Source organism: Elephas maximus, chromosome 6 (genome assembly GCF_024166365.1).
Source record: "Elephas maximus indicus isolate mEleMax1 chromosome 6, mEleMax1 primary haplotype, whole genome shotgun sequence".
Lineage (NCBI taxonomy): Eukaryota > Metazoa > Chordata > Mammalia > Proboscidea > Elephantidae > Elephas > Elephas maximus.
In genome coordinates, this window is record NC_064824.1 from 6,419,226 (window position 1) to 6,437,178 (window position 17,953).

Consider the following 17,953-nt stretch of genomic DNA (forward strand, 5'->3'; position numbering starts at 1 on the left):
CCAAGAAAGAGCATGGTAAACAACTATATTGAGCCAGGAGGAAACAGAGGATCTACGGCTATTTGCATACCTCCAGCTTAACTCACATCAATTCCTAATGCTGTTTGTCTCCCTACTAGACTATAAACCCCACAAGAGTCGGACTACATATGCATGTCTTTTCAACTGTACCTTCTCGGTATCCAGCACCTGATGACTGCCCTAGGAAATGTGAAGGACCACTATATGGACAGGAGCCCTGGAGGCGCAGTAGTTAAGAGCTACTGCTGCTAACCAAAAGGTCGGCAGTTCAAATCTACCAGCGGCTCCTTGGCCACCCTGTGAGGCAGTTCCACACTGTCCTATAGGGTTGCTATGAGTTGGAGTCGATTCAACAACAATGGGTTTATTATGCGGAGAAGAAGCAGACTTAACACGTTACTTCCGGGGGTATAACTGTAAGGTCAACAGGTAAAAGAAGGGAAGCAAATATTGGCACAGTCTGAAAACTTTTCTATTAATCAGAACTGTCCAGTAACAGAAATGCCTGCAGTTTAAGGCTGATGGCCAGAAATGTAGCAGATGTAAAGTAAGATGCTGGACCACAGGTCCTCTAAGTGCTCTTCCAATGCTCAAATTCTATGATTCTAAATTATGATATATTTCATTTATTCTATCACACACTTTACAGTTCCCACTAGTGGTATGTAAGTTCTGCAGTAAGCAACAGAGGAGACCGCAATGTGTTCTGTAAAATCTCAGTGCCTTGAAGAATCCAGGGAAGGGTAAATGCACAGGAGGGAATCTTCTCCAAGGAGGAAAGTAATGGACAAAACAGGAAACAGCAAGAAGTGAGGTGACTTCCAGGCAGCAAACCAATGAGAAGTCAAAAAAGGTATGGAGGAAATGTCACCTGCATGTATCTGAGGTAGATCTTCAGGGATCCATGGGGCAAGGGGAGAGGCAAACTGCTACAAAAGTTTGGGGAAGAAAAGCATTCTGTGTGGTAGTAACGATCTCAGCATAAAGAAAGCAGCCCCAGAATGATGAAGAACCAGCTAGAAATAATCAGTAAACTCTGGACCTTGAGAGATCATTTAAGCAAACAAACAAACACACATTATGGATGACACCTCTGCGGGCACTGGGTAAAGAAAGACGAGTTCATTTCTACAAATTATATTTTAGAAACGAGAAACTGTGTAGTCGATGATTTCCTCTTTACTTAAGCTTTTTTTTAAAGACTAATAGATGCTTCTTTTCTAAAAGGTCTTTTAAATGATTGTTTTTACACATTTGTTTTTCTTTGCTACTGTCTACTACGTGACAGATATTTCCACTATTTCATTTGACAACCAGTCTGACATTATAAAAACTGTGTTAATAACCCAAAGGGCTCTGGGCTCAATATTTATAACCCCTTAAATGACTGTAATATTTGCCAATACTACCATGAAATAAAAGAGTACGTCATACCACTAAGCACTACAACTTTAAGTGGAAGACTTTTAAGAATGAATGGAGTCCCAGATAATTACTTTCAGTCTCGGGTCTAAGAAACTATCTCACTCAACTTTAAAAATCAAGAGACTGACCTACATAAGAAAGTAGAATTAACAAAATGCTGAAACAAAAACTCTAAATCCAAAACTAGCTAATCAAGTATAATATATCTAAACAACAAACTCAAGGTTCTTCTGGCCAATCATTTCTCAACATTCCTGTCAACCTATTTCCAAGATCTGAAATCTTGCTCTATAAAAAGCAAGTCCCCATCATCTGAACTACACTCAAGCAACTCTGTCACAGCGGTCACAGAAGCTTCAGATGTTTGGCTGCTATCAGTACAATAAAACATTTCCCTACTTTCCATGATAAAGTCCAGTCTGTGGGTTAATTAAAAACGTGACATTAAGAGACCTGAATTTTCCATTCTAACACAAATTTACAGTGTAAACTTAGCAGACGCCTTTTCTGTATTTGCAACTTCAATTTTAACATGGAGATACAATACTCAACGCCTGCACCACCTCCAAAGTCTGCAGAGGAGTTCAGACTTTGGTTAATCTTAGTTGTGCAAATTAAAAGCTTTGGCTGAAACTCGATAAAAATAAAACAGCACAACACATTAGCCAATAGTAAACAATGAACTATATAAACGGATTTAAGTAGCAACTGTTAAAAAAAGTGCAATTACAATTTCACAAGGATGAATAAGCAAACAGTTCAGCAAATTTTAATCTTAGCAAATGGGAAAAATAAACATTCAGGCCATGTTATTTTTATTTATATGGTCTCTGCATCAATGTTTCTATTCTCCCACTGGCTTGATGAGCAGACAGAATACTTGACAGGCACATACCAAGAGTTCAGTAAATGTCACGAATCATAATAGTAATAAAAATAACAAATTTAAAAGCCAGAATTGATACCGGACTGTACCACCCCAATAGGGCGCAGGCACATGGTAACTTACAACCACCTCTGACTTCTGACTCTTAGGCATCACCGCCTCCCAACGGACTAGGGAATCTGAAGCTTTTACTGTCACATTTACAAACTCAAGTATCATGTTTAAAGAGCTCCCGGGTTCTACCTGAGACCTCATGGTCAACAATTACTTTAAAGCAAAGATGAAAGGGTAAAGGGACAGGGAAACTATATTACTAGAAACGGAACACCCGGAACGAAATTAATAAAAACGGTGACACATTGTGAAAAATATAACCAATGTCACTGAACAATTTGTGTAGTAATTGTTAGATGGGAACCTAACTTGCTGTGTAAACTTTCACAGAAAATACAATAAAATATTATTTTAAAAAAAAACAAAACTCACGGCTCCTATGACTGGTCAGTATTTAATAAACCCCATTACAGAGGGTGTGAAACTCAACTCAGATGCAACACGAGTTGCTTTAGGCTCCACCTAGATTTTTTTAATTTTAGAAAAAGGGGAAAAAAAACTATTTTAGATACATTATGTAATAAGTTAGCCTCTGGAATCCCCATACTCATCCTGATAGCTCGGAAAATGGAAAGCCAAATTCGATTAGCTCCATTGTACCCAACCAGGCTAACGTGCAAGATCACACACGCATCTTCGTCAGAGCGCCTCTGCCAATACCAGGGAACAACAAAGGCAAGTTGGGGAGGCTGCACGGGGCTAACTCAGCACTTGGCCGCTGCCCGCCTCGGGAAGCAGCTCTCCGGCGGCCCCGAGGACGAAGGCGCCCCTCCGCCTCCCGCCCGCAGGCTGCTCCGCACGGCGCCCCTCGCTCAGCTTTTGTCTGGCCCGGCTGGGAGCCACGGCCGCCCGCCTCCTCAGCACCCCTTCCTCCGGATCTTTCTCCACACCCGTCCCCCGCCGAAGACGAGCTGTGGCTTTCTCCCCTCCTTCCCTCTCCTCGCAGTTCCAGGCTCCTTTCAAACACGACCTGGGACTCGTCGACTTCTCCCGGCCGGCCGAGGAGACTGGTCAGGAGCGGGGCTGGGGTGCGGTCCGGGAGAGGGAGAAGGGTACACAAAGCCGGGCCGACCCCACAGCCGCCCCCCCACCCCTGCAAAGCAGCCTGGGACCAGCGACCTCCTGGTCGGATAAACAACCTTCCACCCAGCTCCTCGCCCTAGTTCCCACCAAAGAGCCGCCCCCTCCCCCCAAAGTGCGCCCAAGAGCCGATGACAGCGCTGGACAGACCCTCACCCACCACACGGCGCGCCCAGCCTGCGGGGAGGCGGATGGAGACCTCAGACGGCCGTGCTCTCATCTCCTCGCCCTAACCGGATACTTACGGCCGTGTTATTCACGACTGTTGCCGCTGCGCACCAGACGGCCACCGCCTTCTCCTCCACCCCAATGAGGTTACACGCTCGGTGCGGGGCTTAAAAAAAAAGCCGAGGGCGCCTGCGCACTACCTCTCCCTTCCCCTCACCGAGGCCGACCCGGTCTGACCATAGAGAGTGTAAGCCGAGACCAGAGAGGTGACTGCCTCTCTATGGTGACGCCCCGCGCCGGCGCCAGCCTGGCCGAGGCGGGTGTCGCGAGCTGAAAGCCCGAACGTTTTGGCCTCTGCGGAGACCGCCAGTTGACCCGGACGGGGACCCATACAGGAAAAGGTTCTTTAAGGAAAGGGTGGCCAAGTGTAGTTCGGCCCCTGGGGAAGCTGTGTAAACTCGGGCTAGATCAGGAGGGTCGGATCTAAGTGGCCAAAGCAATACAGGGCACCAGAAACCCGGGAGTGTGGCAAGAGGAGTCACGAAAACCTCGACAAAAGTCTTCCGGCTGGGACCTCCTCTGGTCGGAGTCTAATACCTGAAGGAAGCCGCCTTTCACTTCTGGGTTACTGGAGTCCCGCTCCCCATCTGGCGGTTTCGATAAAGGAAGTTTGGCCCTGTGCCTTCCCGTAGCAGGGCTTTGCCTCCGCTCTTCCCCGCGAGCAGGCGCACACTTGTGCCGGAAGCACGACTTCTTAGGGTCTTTGCCTTCCTGGGGCGGGCGCTCCGGGGACGGCCTTGGAGACCCTTGGGACCTCCAGCCAGAATTTTTTTAGTTGAGCGTCCCCACAAATAACGCTGCTTCGGTGCCCCCTTGCGCTTTACTCTCGGATAATGTGTAGGGTACTTTTTTTGGAAGAAAGAAGACTGCAGCTTACAGGGGGAACCTGAAAGACCCACGGTTTTGCTGCTTCAAGCGCCTACACTTGCTGGTATTTTGAGATTCAAAGCTTTCGGTGTAAGCTCATGCATTGTCTTTTAGAAACTCACTCTTATAATCTGTTAAAATTAATCAAAATTTAAAGAAATTGAAACATAAGGTTTATTAATCCTTCAATGGCAACGGGTTTTTTTTTAATGTACGTATAGGGAGACCATTCTGGTTCTAGAAAAAAAAGCACATGGCTCCAAGTAAGCTGATTACAATGAGGTTTATAAAGAGAAGGGGGGAAAATAGAAGACCAACCATTGGCTAATCTTAACTTGATTGGCCCCACCGCCTCCCTCCCCCGCCTCCCCGCTTAGGGAGATCAGCTAATAGAGGCAGTCCACACCTTACCAGTGGGATTCCAATTCTGCGACTTCATCCTAAGTAGGTTCTGTCGTAAGTCCAATACCTCTTTTTTATTATTATTGTTGCCTTTTATTATCAGTATTTTTAAAAATTTGGTCTTTGACTATCTGCTAATGAACATCTGAGAATGCAACATTGTGTGTAGTACATATTACTGAAGATAAGATGAACAAAAAAGGTTAGTCATAACTAGAATAGTAGTAAGTCGGGTATTGCCTGCATCAGGTTACTTCCGTCCTGGCTGCTAATAATTTGGCCCTCCACCCATCTGCAGCCGTGACACTTACTGAGCTTTACATTAGGAGACTTGAGTCCTTTTCATTAAATCAGGAGGTAATGTTTTGTTGATTTTTTTTTTTCTAGCAGGAAAAGACAAATTTACGTAGCTGTAGAGCAGTTGCTGGCAGGCTTTTTAAGGTTAATATTTGGTTTCCTGGATAAGAAAAACAGTAAGATGAAAGATGTCTGTTACTAATTTTCTCTTCAACAAGTGCGAGTTGACTTTCCCCGTCTGGGTATCCAGTGCATCCACTGGGGTTACTATGTGTCCATCTTGGAGCCGGCAGGGTGTGTGTGTGTCGGGAGGGAAGTACAGGAGAACTCTGAGATAATGCATCTCGTCCTCAGGGATTGAGTCCTTATGGTTGGAGAGACTAAGCTAAAATAAAGCCATGTTTAGGCCCTCCAGGAGTCCAGAAAAGGGAAAGGCCTGTGGTTTGAAGGGGTATAGATGGCACAGAGGATGTGACTCCTGGTGGGATATAGGAAGGGTAACGTCTTTTGTGTGAAAGCACAAGCAACCTTTTGAAAATGAGTGAGTGATGATGAAAGAGCATTCCAAAGAAGAAGCATCACGGGGAAAAGTCCATGAGGGAGGAGTAGGTCATGTAGGAGGAGGACAATGAAGAGAGCAGGCTAAGTGAAATGGAAAAAAAAAATACAGGGAACTCTGGGAAGTAAAGTTTGATAAGTAGGATGGGGAAGATTTTGAAACCAAGGAGAGAAATTCACGCTTGAGTGTTTCAGGTCCTTGACTAGAGGTAGCAACACAGTGAAAGGACTGTTTTTGAAAGTGATCCTGGAAGTGGAAGCTGAATACATACTCCAGTTATATAAAGCATTTATGGAGGCCTTAAGATACACCACATATCATACTATTGTTTTATGTAAATTGTTGTATTGTTGCTAGGTGACATTGAGATGGTTCAGACTCATAGCTACTCTGTATACAACAGAACGAAACACTACCTGGTCCAGCGCCGTCCTCACAATCATTGCTATGTTTGAACTCATTGTTGCAGCCACTGTGTCAATCCATCTTTTTAAGGGTCTTCTTCTTTTTTACTGACTCTGTACCAAGCATGATGTTCTTCTCCAGGGGCTCATACCTTTCCAAAGTACATGACCTAAAGTTCCTCCATCCTCGCTTCTAAGGAGCATTCTAGCTGTTGCTTCTTCCAAGACAGATTTGTTTGTTCTTCTGGCAGTCTATGGTATATTCAGTATTCTTCACCAATACCATAATTCTGATGCATCAATTCTTCTTCAGTCTTCCTTGTTCATTGTCAAGCTTTTGTATGCATATGAGGTGATTGAAAACACCACGGCTTGGGTCAGGCGCACCTTAGACCTCAAAGTGACATCTTTGATTTTTAACACTTAAACAAGGTCTGTTGCAGCAGATTTGCCCAATGCAATACATCATTTGATTTCTTGACTGCTGCTTTCATGGGTGTTGATTGTGGATGCAAGTAAAATGAAGTCCTCGACAACTTCAGTATTTTTTTCTTTAATCATGATGTTGCTTATTGGTCCAGTTGTGAAATTTCTTTTTTATGTTGAGGTGTAATCCATACTGAAGGCTGTAGTCGTTGATGTACATCAGCAAGTGCTTCAAGTCTTCACCTTCAGCAAGCAAGGTTGTGTCTCTGTGTAACACAGGTTGTTAATGAGTTTTCCTCCAATCCTGATGCTTGGTTCTTCTTGTAGTCCAGTAGATCAGCTTCTCGGATTATTCGCTCAGCATACAGAATGAATAGGTATGGTGAAAGGATACAACCCTGATGCACACCTTTCCTGACTTTAAACCATGCAGTATCCCCTTGTTCTATTCAAACAGCTGCCTCTTGATCTATGTACAGGTTTCATGTAAGTACAATTGAGCATTCAGGAATTCCCATTCTCCGCAATGTTATCCATAATTTGTTATGATGCACACAGTCAAATGTCTTTGCATAGTCAGTAAAACACAGGTAAACATCTTTTGGGCATTGTCTGCTTTCAGCCAAGACACGTCTGACATCAGCAATGATGTCCCAATGTACAAACACTCATGGAACCAGTACAGTTAAAGCTGCAGTGAATATGTATGCATTATAAGTAGCATTCTGCACTCAGCGAATATCATATACTCACTATACGCCAAACGCTTCCCAAAGCAGCAAAAATAAAGAAAATAATAAGTAAAATAGGTACTATGTCAGGATAAGTCTTCTGGGAGAAAAAATGAAGCAGGAAGGGGAGAGACGGGGAGTGCAGAGGATAGGGAAAGAAATTTCTGTTTAAATAATCTCTTCTTAATGGGGAGAAGGACCCACTGAGAAGGCAAACTAAGCAAAGACCCAAAGGAAGTGAGGGAGCAAGAAATGTACATTATCTGGGGGAAGAACATTCTGTGTAGAGAGAACAGTGGATACAGGGATTTTCTGATGCAGGAACATTCTAGGAACAAAAAGAAAGCCAGAGTGGCAGAAACAGGGTGCAGAAGGGAAAAAGTAGGAAATGAGGTTGGAGAGCTAACAGGATGCCAAATTGTGTAGGAATTTAAGGACTTTGGCTTTTACTGAGTGAGATGGGAAGCCACTGGAAGCTTTGAACAGAGAAGTAACATGATTTGACATATTTTTGAAGAATCACTTTGGCTTCTATTTTTGAGAATAGATTGTAGGGGAGCAGGGAAAACACTTAGGGGGGCTATTATAGTACTCCAGGTGAGAGACAAGGGTGGCTTGGGTCAGGGTGGGAGCAGTGTAGGGGTGAGGTCTCAGAGTCTACATATATTCAGAGGGTAGCACTCAGGATTTGCTGTGTTAATTGTTGTACAATTGTTGTAGGATGCAAGAAAAAGAAGGTACCTGCAATACTTTGGCCAGAGCAATTTGAACAATGGAGTTACCATTTACTGAAATGGGGAAGACTATGGGAGAAGTAGGTTGGGATTCTGAGAAAATAAGAAATCCAGCTTTGGAGATGTTAACTTCGAGACGCTGTCTTTAGTGCTGCTGTGACAGAAATACCACAGGTGGGTGATTTAAAAGAACAGAAATTATTTTCTCAAAGTTCAGAAGGCTAGAAGTTCGAATTCAGGGCACCAGCTGTAGGGGAAGGCTCTCTCTCTGTGTCATCTCTGGGGAAGGATGTCATTCAGTTTCTGTAGACCTGGCATTTCTTGATTCCTGGGCAGCCTCCATGTGGTATGTTGTGTTTGTGCTTACTTCTCTGTGCCTAATCTGCTTTTTATATCTCAAAAGTGAAGTAGGTTTAAGACATGCTCTGCACTGATATGACCCCTCATTAACATAACAAAGAACCCTACTCCCAAATGGATTGCATCCACAGGCATAGGGGTTAGGATTCCAACACATTTTCAGGGTACAGTATTCAATTTATAACAGATGTTACTGAGTATCCACATAGAAATACTAAGAAGGCATAAGATATATGAGTCTGAAATTCAGGAGAAAGATCAGTGTTGGAGATGTAAATTTAGGAGTCATCAACATGTAGGTAGTACTTAAAAATAAGCCATGAAATGGTTTTATATTAAGTGAAAATACAAATTTTAAAAAGGTATTTAAGGACTGAGTCCTGGGGCACTCCAGTGTTTAGGGATTGGGAGGAATGACACCAGCTAAGGAACAGAAAAAGCAGCCACTAAATAAAGGAAACAAGGAAAAGAATGCAAATTGGAAGGCAGGAGGGTGTGTTCAAAGAAGAACAACCTTGTCAATTGCTGATGGGTCATAAAAACGAAAACAGAGAATTGACTGTTGGCTATAACATTGGATGGTGAGGATAAAAGCCTGAATGGAAGGGGTACAAAACAGGATGGCAGGAATAGAATTGAAGGAAGCAAAACCAAAACCAAACCAAACCCAGTGCCGTCGAGTCGATTTCGACTCATAGCGAACCTATAGGCCGGAGTAGAACTGCCCGATAGAGTTTCCAAGGAGCGCCTGGAGGAGTCGAACCGCCGACCCTTTGGTTAGCAGCCCTAGCATTTAACCACTATGCCACCAGGGTTTCCTGAAGGAAGCAAGGATAGATAATTTGGGGAAGGTGTTTGGTTGTAAAAATAGGAAATAGAAAAATGGGGTAATATTTGAAAGGATAAGTGGGATCAAAAGAGTTAATAATTTCATCTATAAATGATACAGCATTTCTAAAAAATAAGAATTTTTTTATAAATAGAAGTACAATAGCACTGTCACACCTAAAAAATTAACAGTACTTCCTTAATGTCCTTAATCATCCTGTCAGTCATCAAACTTCTCTGATTGTCTCATTTTTTGGTAAGAGCTTTATTGAGCTGTGATTCATATGCCATACAGTTCGCCCGTTCGAAGTGTACAATTCAGTAGTCTTTAGTATATTCACCGAGTTCTGCAATCAATTACAACATTTTCATCACCCCAAAAAGACCCTGTGCCCGTTAGAAATCACTCCCCCTTTCCCCATTGTTGTTGTGTGCCTTTGAGATGATTCTGACTCATAGCAACTCAATAGGAAAGAGTAGAAGTGCCACATTGGGTTTCCAAGACTGAAGTGTGTGTGTGTGTGTGTGTGTGTGTGTGTGTGTGTGTGTGTGCACGCGCTTTAGGTAGACTATACAGAGCAAATTCATTTCTCATCAAACAATTAACAAATGTATTATTTTGTGACATTGGTTGCCAACATGTCAACACTCTCCCCTTCTCGACCTTGGGTTCTCCATTTCCATTTGTCCAGCTTTCTTGTCCCCTCTTGGCCTTCTCATCCTTGCCCCTGGGCTGGTGTGCCCATTTAGTCCCATATACATGGTTGAACTACATGTATTATTTATTTTGTAGGCCTGTCTAACCTTTGGCTGAAGGGTGAACCTAAGGAGTGACTTCAGTACTGAGTTAAAAGGGTATCCAGGGGGCATACTCTGGGGTTTTTCCAGTCTCTGTCAGACCAGTAAGTCTCGTGTTTTTTTTTTGTTGTTTTTTTTTTTTGGTGAGTTAGAATTTTGGTCTACATTTTTCTCCAGCTCTGTCCAGGACCCTCTGTTGTGATCCCTGTCAGAACAGTCACTGGTGGTAGCCAGACACCATCAAGTTGTGCTGGACTAGGTCTGGTAGAATCTGTGGTAGTTGTGGTCCACTAGCCAAGACTGTAATTTTTATGGAAGCAGATTGCCACATCTTACCCTGCAGAGCACCTGGTGGGTTCAAACCACCAACCTTTCAATTAGCAGCCGAGCTCTTATCCACTGTACCACCAGAGCTCCTTCTACCAGTTTCTGTCTCTAAGCATTTGTCTGTTTTGGACATTTCACATATGTGAAATCATACAATATGCGACTGCCTTCTTAGCCTAATGTCTTCAGGGTTCATCCATGTCGTACCTCATTCTTTTTTATGGCTGAATAAAACTCCGTTATATGGTTATGCTACATTTTGTTTATGCTTTCCTCAATTGATGGATATTTAGGTGGTTTTCACATTTTGGTTATTATGAATAATGGTGTTGTAGACATTTGTGTACAAGTTTTTGTGTAGACATATGTTTTCAGCTTTCTGGGGTATACATCTAGCAGTAGAATTGCTGGGTAATATAACCCTTTTTTTTTTTTAACCTTTTGAGAAATTGCCAAACTGTTTTCCAAACTGACTGCACCATTTTACATTCCCACCAGCAATGTATGAGGGTTCTCATTTCTCCCTATCTTTCCTGACACTTGTTATTTGGTGTCTTTTTGATTATGTGTATCCTTGTGGTGAAGTGATATCTCATTGTGGTTTTGATTTGCATTTTCCTAATAACTAACAATATTGAGCATCTTTTCTTGGGCTTATTGGTCAGTTGTATATCATCTTTGGAGAACTATCTACTCAGATCCTTTGCTCATTTTTGAATTGGGTAATTGGTAATATTGAGTTATAAGTGTCCTTTATATATTCTAGATATAAGTCCCTTATCACGTAGTCTGTGAATTGTCTTTGTACTTTCTTAATGGTGTCTTTTGAAGCACAAAAGTTTTCTATTTGGTTAAATCCTATTTGTCTGTTTTTTCTTTGGTTGCTCCTGCTGTTGGTGTCATATCTAAGAAATAATTGCCTAATCTGAGGAAACAAAGATTTACTCCTATGTTTTCTGCTTAGAGTTTTATAGTCTTAGCTCTTACATTTACGTCTTTGACCTATTTTGAGTCAATTTTTGTATATGATATGAAGTAGGGGTCCAGGTTGATAGTTTCACATGTGGATATCCAGTTGTCCCATCAGTATTCATTAAAAAAGACTATTCTTTCCCACATTGTATTGTTTTGGTACCTTTGTTGAAAATTAGTTGACCATAGGTATATGGGTTTTTCTGAACTCTCCGTTCTATTCCATTGATTTATATGTTTCATACCAGTACCACACTGTTGATTACTGTAGCTTTTCAGTAAATTTTGAAATTAGGAAATATGATTCCTCCAACTTAGTTCTTCTTTTTCAAGATTGTTTTATCTCATCTTGGTCCCTTACATATAGGTATATATTTTCAGATCAGCTTATCCATTTCTGCAAAAAAAGACAGTTGGAATTTTGATAGTGCTTGCATTGAATCTGTAGGTCAATTTAGAAAGTATTGCCATCTGAACAACATTAAGTCTTCTGCTCCACGAATACGGGATGTCTTTCCAGATCTCTCACTTGTTTGAGTGACATTTTATAGTTTTCAGATTTGCACTTCTTTTGTTAATTTTTTCTAAATATTTTATTATTTCTGATGATACTGTGAATAGAATTATTTTTAATTTCACTTTCAGGTTCCTTAAAATAGAAATACAGTTGATTTTTGTTTATTGATCCTGTATCCTGCAACCTTGATGAACTCATTTCCTAGTTCTAATAGCTTTGTAGTGGACTCCTTAGGATTTCTATGTACAAGATGATGCCATCTGCAAATGGTGGTGGTTTTACTTCTTCCTTTCCAGTCTAAATGTGTTTTGTTTCATTTTCTTGCTTAATTGCTCCAGCAAGAACCTCCAGTACAATGTTGAATAGAGTCAATTCCAACTCCTAGCAACCCTGTAGTACAGAGTAGAACTGCCCCATAGGGTTTCTGTGGAGTGGCTAGTGGATTCAAACTGCTGACCTTTTGGTTAGCAGCCAAGCTATTAACCACTGTGCCACCAGGGCTCCAGATACGGATATTTCTTTTAAAGAGTGTGATCCTTAATGTGGTCATTCTTTTCTAATTAAGCTAAACTATTATTTGGTTTAAAGATGATTTCAGGGGGTGGTTTGCTTTAAGGTTTAAAGATTGTTCTCAGGGTAATAGTTGCCGGGGATCGTCAAGCCTCAGTGGCTCCAGAAACTTTGTAAATGCCGAAAACTGGAGATTAGAAACTAGTTTGCTAAATCACGTTAGTACTCACTCCCTGGAGTGCAGTTACTCTCACTAATATACCTGGTTAGCATCCCCTGCTGAAGTAGACAACACAAGTGCCTGCTTCAGCTCTCCCATGGGCTCCCTCAGCATTACGCTGCTGGTGTGTCCCTCCTTACACGCTGCAGTTGTAGTGACTGGAGAACTGGTAGAACCGGTGTGACTTCATAGCTGCCAACTTACTGTGTGACCCAGACTGAGGTTGTTTTACCTTTAATGGAGAGCGGAGTTCCAGTTAACGAGTTGCTGTCTGGTTGATTCCCAACTCATGGTAACCCCGTGTGTGTCAGAGTAGAGCTGCAGCCCATGGACTTTTCAATGACTGATTTTTCAGAAGTAGATCCCAGGCCTTTTTCCTAAGGCATCTCTGGGTGAACTCAAACCTCCAATCTTTTGGTTAAGCAGCCAAGTGTGTTAACCCTTTGCATCACCTAGGGGCCCAGTGTTGTCACAACTAATGAAATTGTGTGTTACAAAGACCCACTTCTTAACGTGAAAAACAGGACAGTTCCAAGTTCTGTGGGCAACACTGATGCAAAACAAATGACTGGATAGCCCCTTAAACATTGCCAGTTGCCCAGTGCCTCACACTCTGCGTCTGTTCAGGCTTTTCAAAGACCGTTCCTTATACCCAGTTAGGACCAAAGGCAAAGCCTGGACACTTCAGGAAGTGACCTGACACAGAGCTGTGGGTGGGCCTCCTTGTGAACCACCACCAGGACACAGAGCTGTGGGTGGGCCTCCTTCTGAACCACCACCAGGACACAGAGCTGTGGGTGGCCCTCCTTCTGAGCCACCACCAGGACACAGAGCTGTGGGTGGGCCTCCTTCTGAGCCACCACCAGGACACAGAGCTGTGGGTGGGCCTCCTTCTGAACCACCACCAGGACACAGAGCTGTGGGTGGCCCTCCTTCTGAGCCACCACCAGGACACAGAGCTGTGGGTGGGCCTCCTTGTGAACCACCACCAGGACACAGAGCTGTGGGTGGGCCTCCTTCTGAACCACCACCAGGACACAGAGCTGTGGGTGGGCCTCCTTGTGAACCACCACCAGGACACAGAGCTGTGGGTGGGCCTCCTTCTGAACCACCACCAGGACACAGAGCTGTGGGTGGGCCTCCTTGTGAACCACCACCAGGACACAGAGCTGTGGGTGGGCCTCCTTGTGAACCACCACCAGGACACAGAGCTGTGGGTGGGCCTCCTTCTGAGCCACCACCAGGACACAGAGCTGTGGGTGGGCCTCCTGGTGAACCACCACCAGGACACAGAGCTGTGGGTGGGCCTCCTTCTGAACCACCACCAGGACACAGAGCTGTGGGTGGGCCTCCTTCTGAACCACCACCAGGACACAGAGCTGTGGGTGGGCCTCCTTGTGAACCACCACCAGGACACAGAGCTGTGGGTGGCCCTCCTTCTGAGCCACCACCAGGACACAGAGCTGTGGGTGGCCCTCCTTCTGAGCCACCACCAGGACACAGAGCTGTGGGTGGGCCTCCTTCTGAGCCACCACCAGGACACAGAGCTGTGGGTGGGCCTCCTCGTGAACCACCACCAGGACACAGAGCTGTGGGTGGGCCTCCTCCTGAACCACCACCAGGACACAGAGCTGTGGGTGGGCCTCCTTGTGAACCACCACCAGGACACAGAGCTGTGGGTGGCCCTCCTTCTGAGCCACCACCAGGACACAGAGCTGTGGGTGGGCCTCCTTGTGAACCACCACCAGGACACAGAGCTGTGGGTGGGCCTCCTTGTGAACCACCACCAGGACACAGAGCTGTGGGTGGGCCTCCTTGTGAACCACCACCAGGACACAGAGCTGTGGGTGGCCCTCCTTCTGAGCCACCACCAGGACACAGAGCTGTAGGTGGGCCTCCTTCTGAGCCACCACCAGGACACAGAGCTGTGGGTGGGCCTCCTTGTGAACCACCACCAGGACACAGAGCTGTGGGTGGGCCTCCTTGTGAACCACCACCAGGACACAGAGCTGTGGGTGGGCCTCCTTCTGAGCCACCACCAGGACACAGAGCTGTGGGTGGGCCTCCTTGTGAACCACCACCAGGACACAGAGCTGTGGGTGGGCCTCCTTCTGAGCCACCACCAGGACACAGAGCTGTGGGTGGGCCTCCTTGTGAACCACCACCAGGACACAGAGCTGTGGGTGGGCCTCCTTCTGAGCCACCACCAGGACACAGAGCTGTGGGTGGGCCTCCTTCTGAGCCACCACCAGGACACAGAGCTGTGGGTGGGCCTCCTTGTGAACCACCACCAGGACACAGAGCTGTGGGTGGGCCTCCTTCTGAGCCACCACCAGGACACAGAGCTGTGGGTGGGCCTCCTTCTGAACCACCACCAGGACACAGAGCTGTGGGTGGGCCTCCTTCTGAACCACCACCAGGACACAGAGCTGTGGGTGGGCCTCCTTGTGAACCACCACCAGGACACAGAGCTGTGGGTGGGCCTCCTTGTGAACCACCACCAGGACACAGAGCTGTGGGTGGGCCTCCTTCTGAGCCACCACCAGGACACAGAGCTGTGGGTGGGCCTCCTGGTGAACCACCACCAGGACACAGAGCTGTGGGTGGGCCTCCTTCTGAACCACCACCAGGACACAGAGCTGTGGGTGGGCCTCCTTCTGAACCACCACCAGGACACAGAGCTGTGGGTGGGCCTCCTTGTGAACCACCACCAGGACACAGAGCTGTGGGTGGCCCTCCTTCTGAGCCACCACCAGGACACAGAGCTGTGGGTGGCCCTCCTTCTGAGCCACCACCAGGACACAGAGCTGTGGGTGGGCCTCCTTCTGAGCCACCACCAGGACACAGAGCTGTGGGTGGGCCTCCTCGTGAACCACCACCAGGACACAGAGCTGTGGGTGGGCCTCCTCCTGAACCACCACCAGGACACAGAGCTGTGGGTGGGCCTCCTTGTGAACCACCACCAGGACACAGAGCTGTGGGTGGCCCTCCTTCTGAGCCACCACCAGGACACAGAGCTGTGGGTGGGCCTCCTTGTGAACCACCACCAGGACACAGAGCTGTGGGTGGGCCTCCTTGTGAACCACCACCAGGACACAGAGCTGTGGGTGGGCCTCCTTGTGAACCACCACCAGGACACAGAGCTGTGGGTGGCCCTCCTTCTGAGCCACCACCAGGACACAGAGCTGTAGGTGGGCCTCCTTCTGAGCCACCACCAGGACACAGAGCTGTGGGTGGGCCTCCTTGTGAACCACCACCAGGACACAGAGCTGTGGGTGGGCCTCCTTGTGAACCACCACCAGGACACAGAGCTGTGGGTGGGCCTCCTTCTGAGCCACCACCAGGACACAGAGCTGTGGGTGGGCCTCCTTGTGAACCACCACCAGGACACAGAGCTGTGGGTGGGCCTCCTTCTGAGCCACCACCAGGACACAGAGCTGTGGGTGGGCCTCCTTGTGAACCACCACCAGGACACAGAGCTGTGGGTGGGCCTCCTTCTGAGCCACCACCAGGACACAGAGCTGTGGGTGGGCCTCCTTCTGAGCCACCACCAGGACACAGAGCTGTGGGTGGGCCTCCTTCTGAACCACCACCAGGACACAGAGCTGTGGGTGGGCCTCCTTGTGAACCACCACCAGGACACAGAGCTGTGGGTGGGCCTCCTTCTGAACCACCACCAGGACACAGAGCTGTGGGTGGGCCTCCTTGTGAACCACCACCAGGACACAGAGCTGTGGGTGGGCGTCCTTCTGGACCACCACCAGGACACAGAGCTGTGGGTGGCCCTCCTTGTGAACCACCACCAGGACACAGAGCTGTGGGTGGGCCTCCTTCTGGACCACCACCAGGACACAGAGCTGTGGGTGACCCTCCTTCTGAGCCACCACCAGGACACAGAGCTGTGGGTGGCCCTCCTTGTGAACCACCACCAGGACACAGAGCTGTGGGTGGGCTTCCTTCTGGACCACCACCAGGACACAGAGCTGTGGGTGGGCCTCCTTCTGGACCACCACCAGGACACAGAGCTGTGGGTGGGGTCCCTGACGCAGAGCTGTGGGTGGGCCTCCTTGTGAACCACCACCAAGACACAGAGCTGTGGGTGGGCCTCCTTCTGAACCACCACCAGGACACAGAGCTGTGGGTGGGCCTCCTTCTGAACCACCACCAGGACACAGAGCTGTGGGTGGGCCTCCTTGTGAACCACCACCAGGACACAGAGCTGTGGGTGGGCCTCCTTCTGAACCACCACCAGGACACAGAGCTGTGGGTGGGCCTCCTTGTGAACCACCACCAGGACACAGAGCTGTGGGTGGGCCTCCTTCTGAACCACCACCAGGACACAGAGCTGTGGGTGGGCCTCCTTGTGAACCACCACCAGGACACAGAGCTGTGGGTGGGCCTCCTTGTGAACCACCACCAGGACACAGAGCTGTGGGTGGGCCTCCTTCTGAGCCACCACCAGGACACAGAGCTGTGGGTGGGCCTCCTTGTGAACCACCACCAGGACACAGAGCTGTGGGTGGGCCTCCTTCTGAGCCACCACCAGGACACAGAGCTGTGGGTGGGCCTCCTCGTGAACCACCACCAGGACACAGAGCTGTGGGTGGGCCTCCTCCTGAACCACCACCAGGACACAGAGCTGTGGGTGGGCCTCCTCGTGAACCACCACCAGGACACAGAGCTGTGGGTGGGCCTCCTTGTGAACCACCACCAGGACACAGAGCTGTGGGTGGCCCTCCTTCTGAGCCACCACCAGGACACAGAGCTGTGGGTGGGCCTCCTTGTGAACCACCACCAGGACACAGAGCTGTGGGTGGGCCTCCTTGTGAACCACCACCAGGACACAGAGCTGTGGGTGGGCCTCCTTGTGAACCACCACCAGGACACAGAGCTGTGGGTGGCCCTCCTTCTGAGCCACCACCAGGACACAGAGCTGTAGGTGGGCCTCCTTCTGAGCCACCACCAGGACACAGAGCTGTGGGTGGGCCTCCTTGTGAACCACCACCAGGACACAGAGCTGTGGGTGGGCCTCCTTGTGAACCACCACCAGGACACAGAGCTGTGGGTGGGCCTCCTTCTGAGCCACCACCAGGACACAGAGCTGTGGGTGGGCCTCCTTGTGAACCACCACCAGGACACAGAGCTGTGGGTGGGCCTCCTTCTGAGCCACCACCAGGACACAGAGCTGTGGGTGGGCCTCCTTGTGAACCACCACCAGGACACAGAGCTGTGGGTGGGCCTCCTTCT

At 47.6% G+C, this 17,953-nt stretch overlaps 1 protein-coding gene across 1 annotated transcript in view; it reads right to left on the reverse strand.

Moving 5' to 3' along the window:
- The window catches only part of CLASP1 (cytoplasmic linker associated protein 1), a 373,393-nt gene extending 369,424 nt beyond the window's left edge, over positions 1 to 3,969 (reverse strand). Inside the window, exon 1 of the mRNA XM_049889062.1 lies at positions 3,772 to 3,969. The gene's annotated coding sequence lies outside the window, so the exon portion shown is untranslated. The remainder of the gene's footprint in view (positions 1 to 3,771) is intronic.
- Positions 3,970 to 17,953: the final 13,984 nt, after the last annotated feature.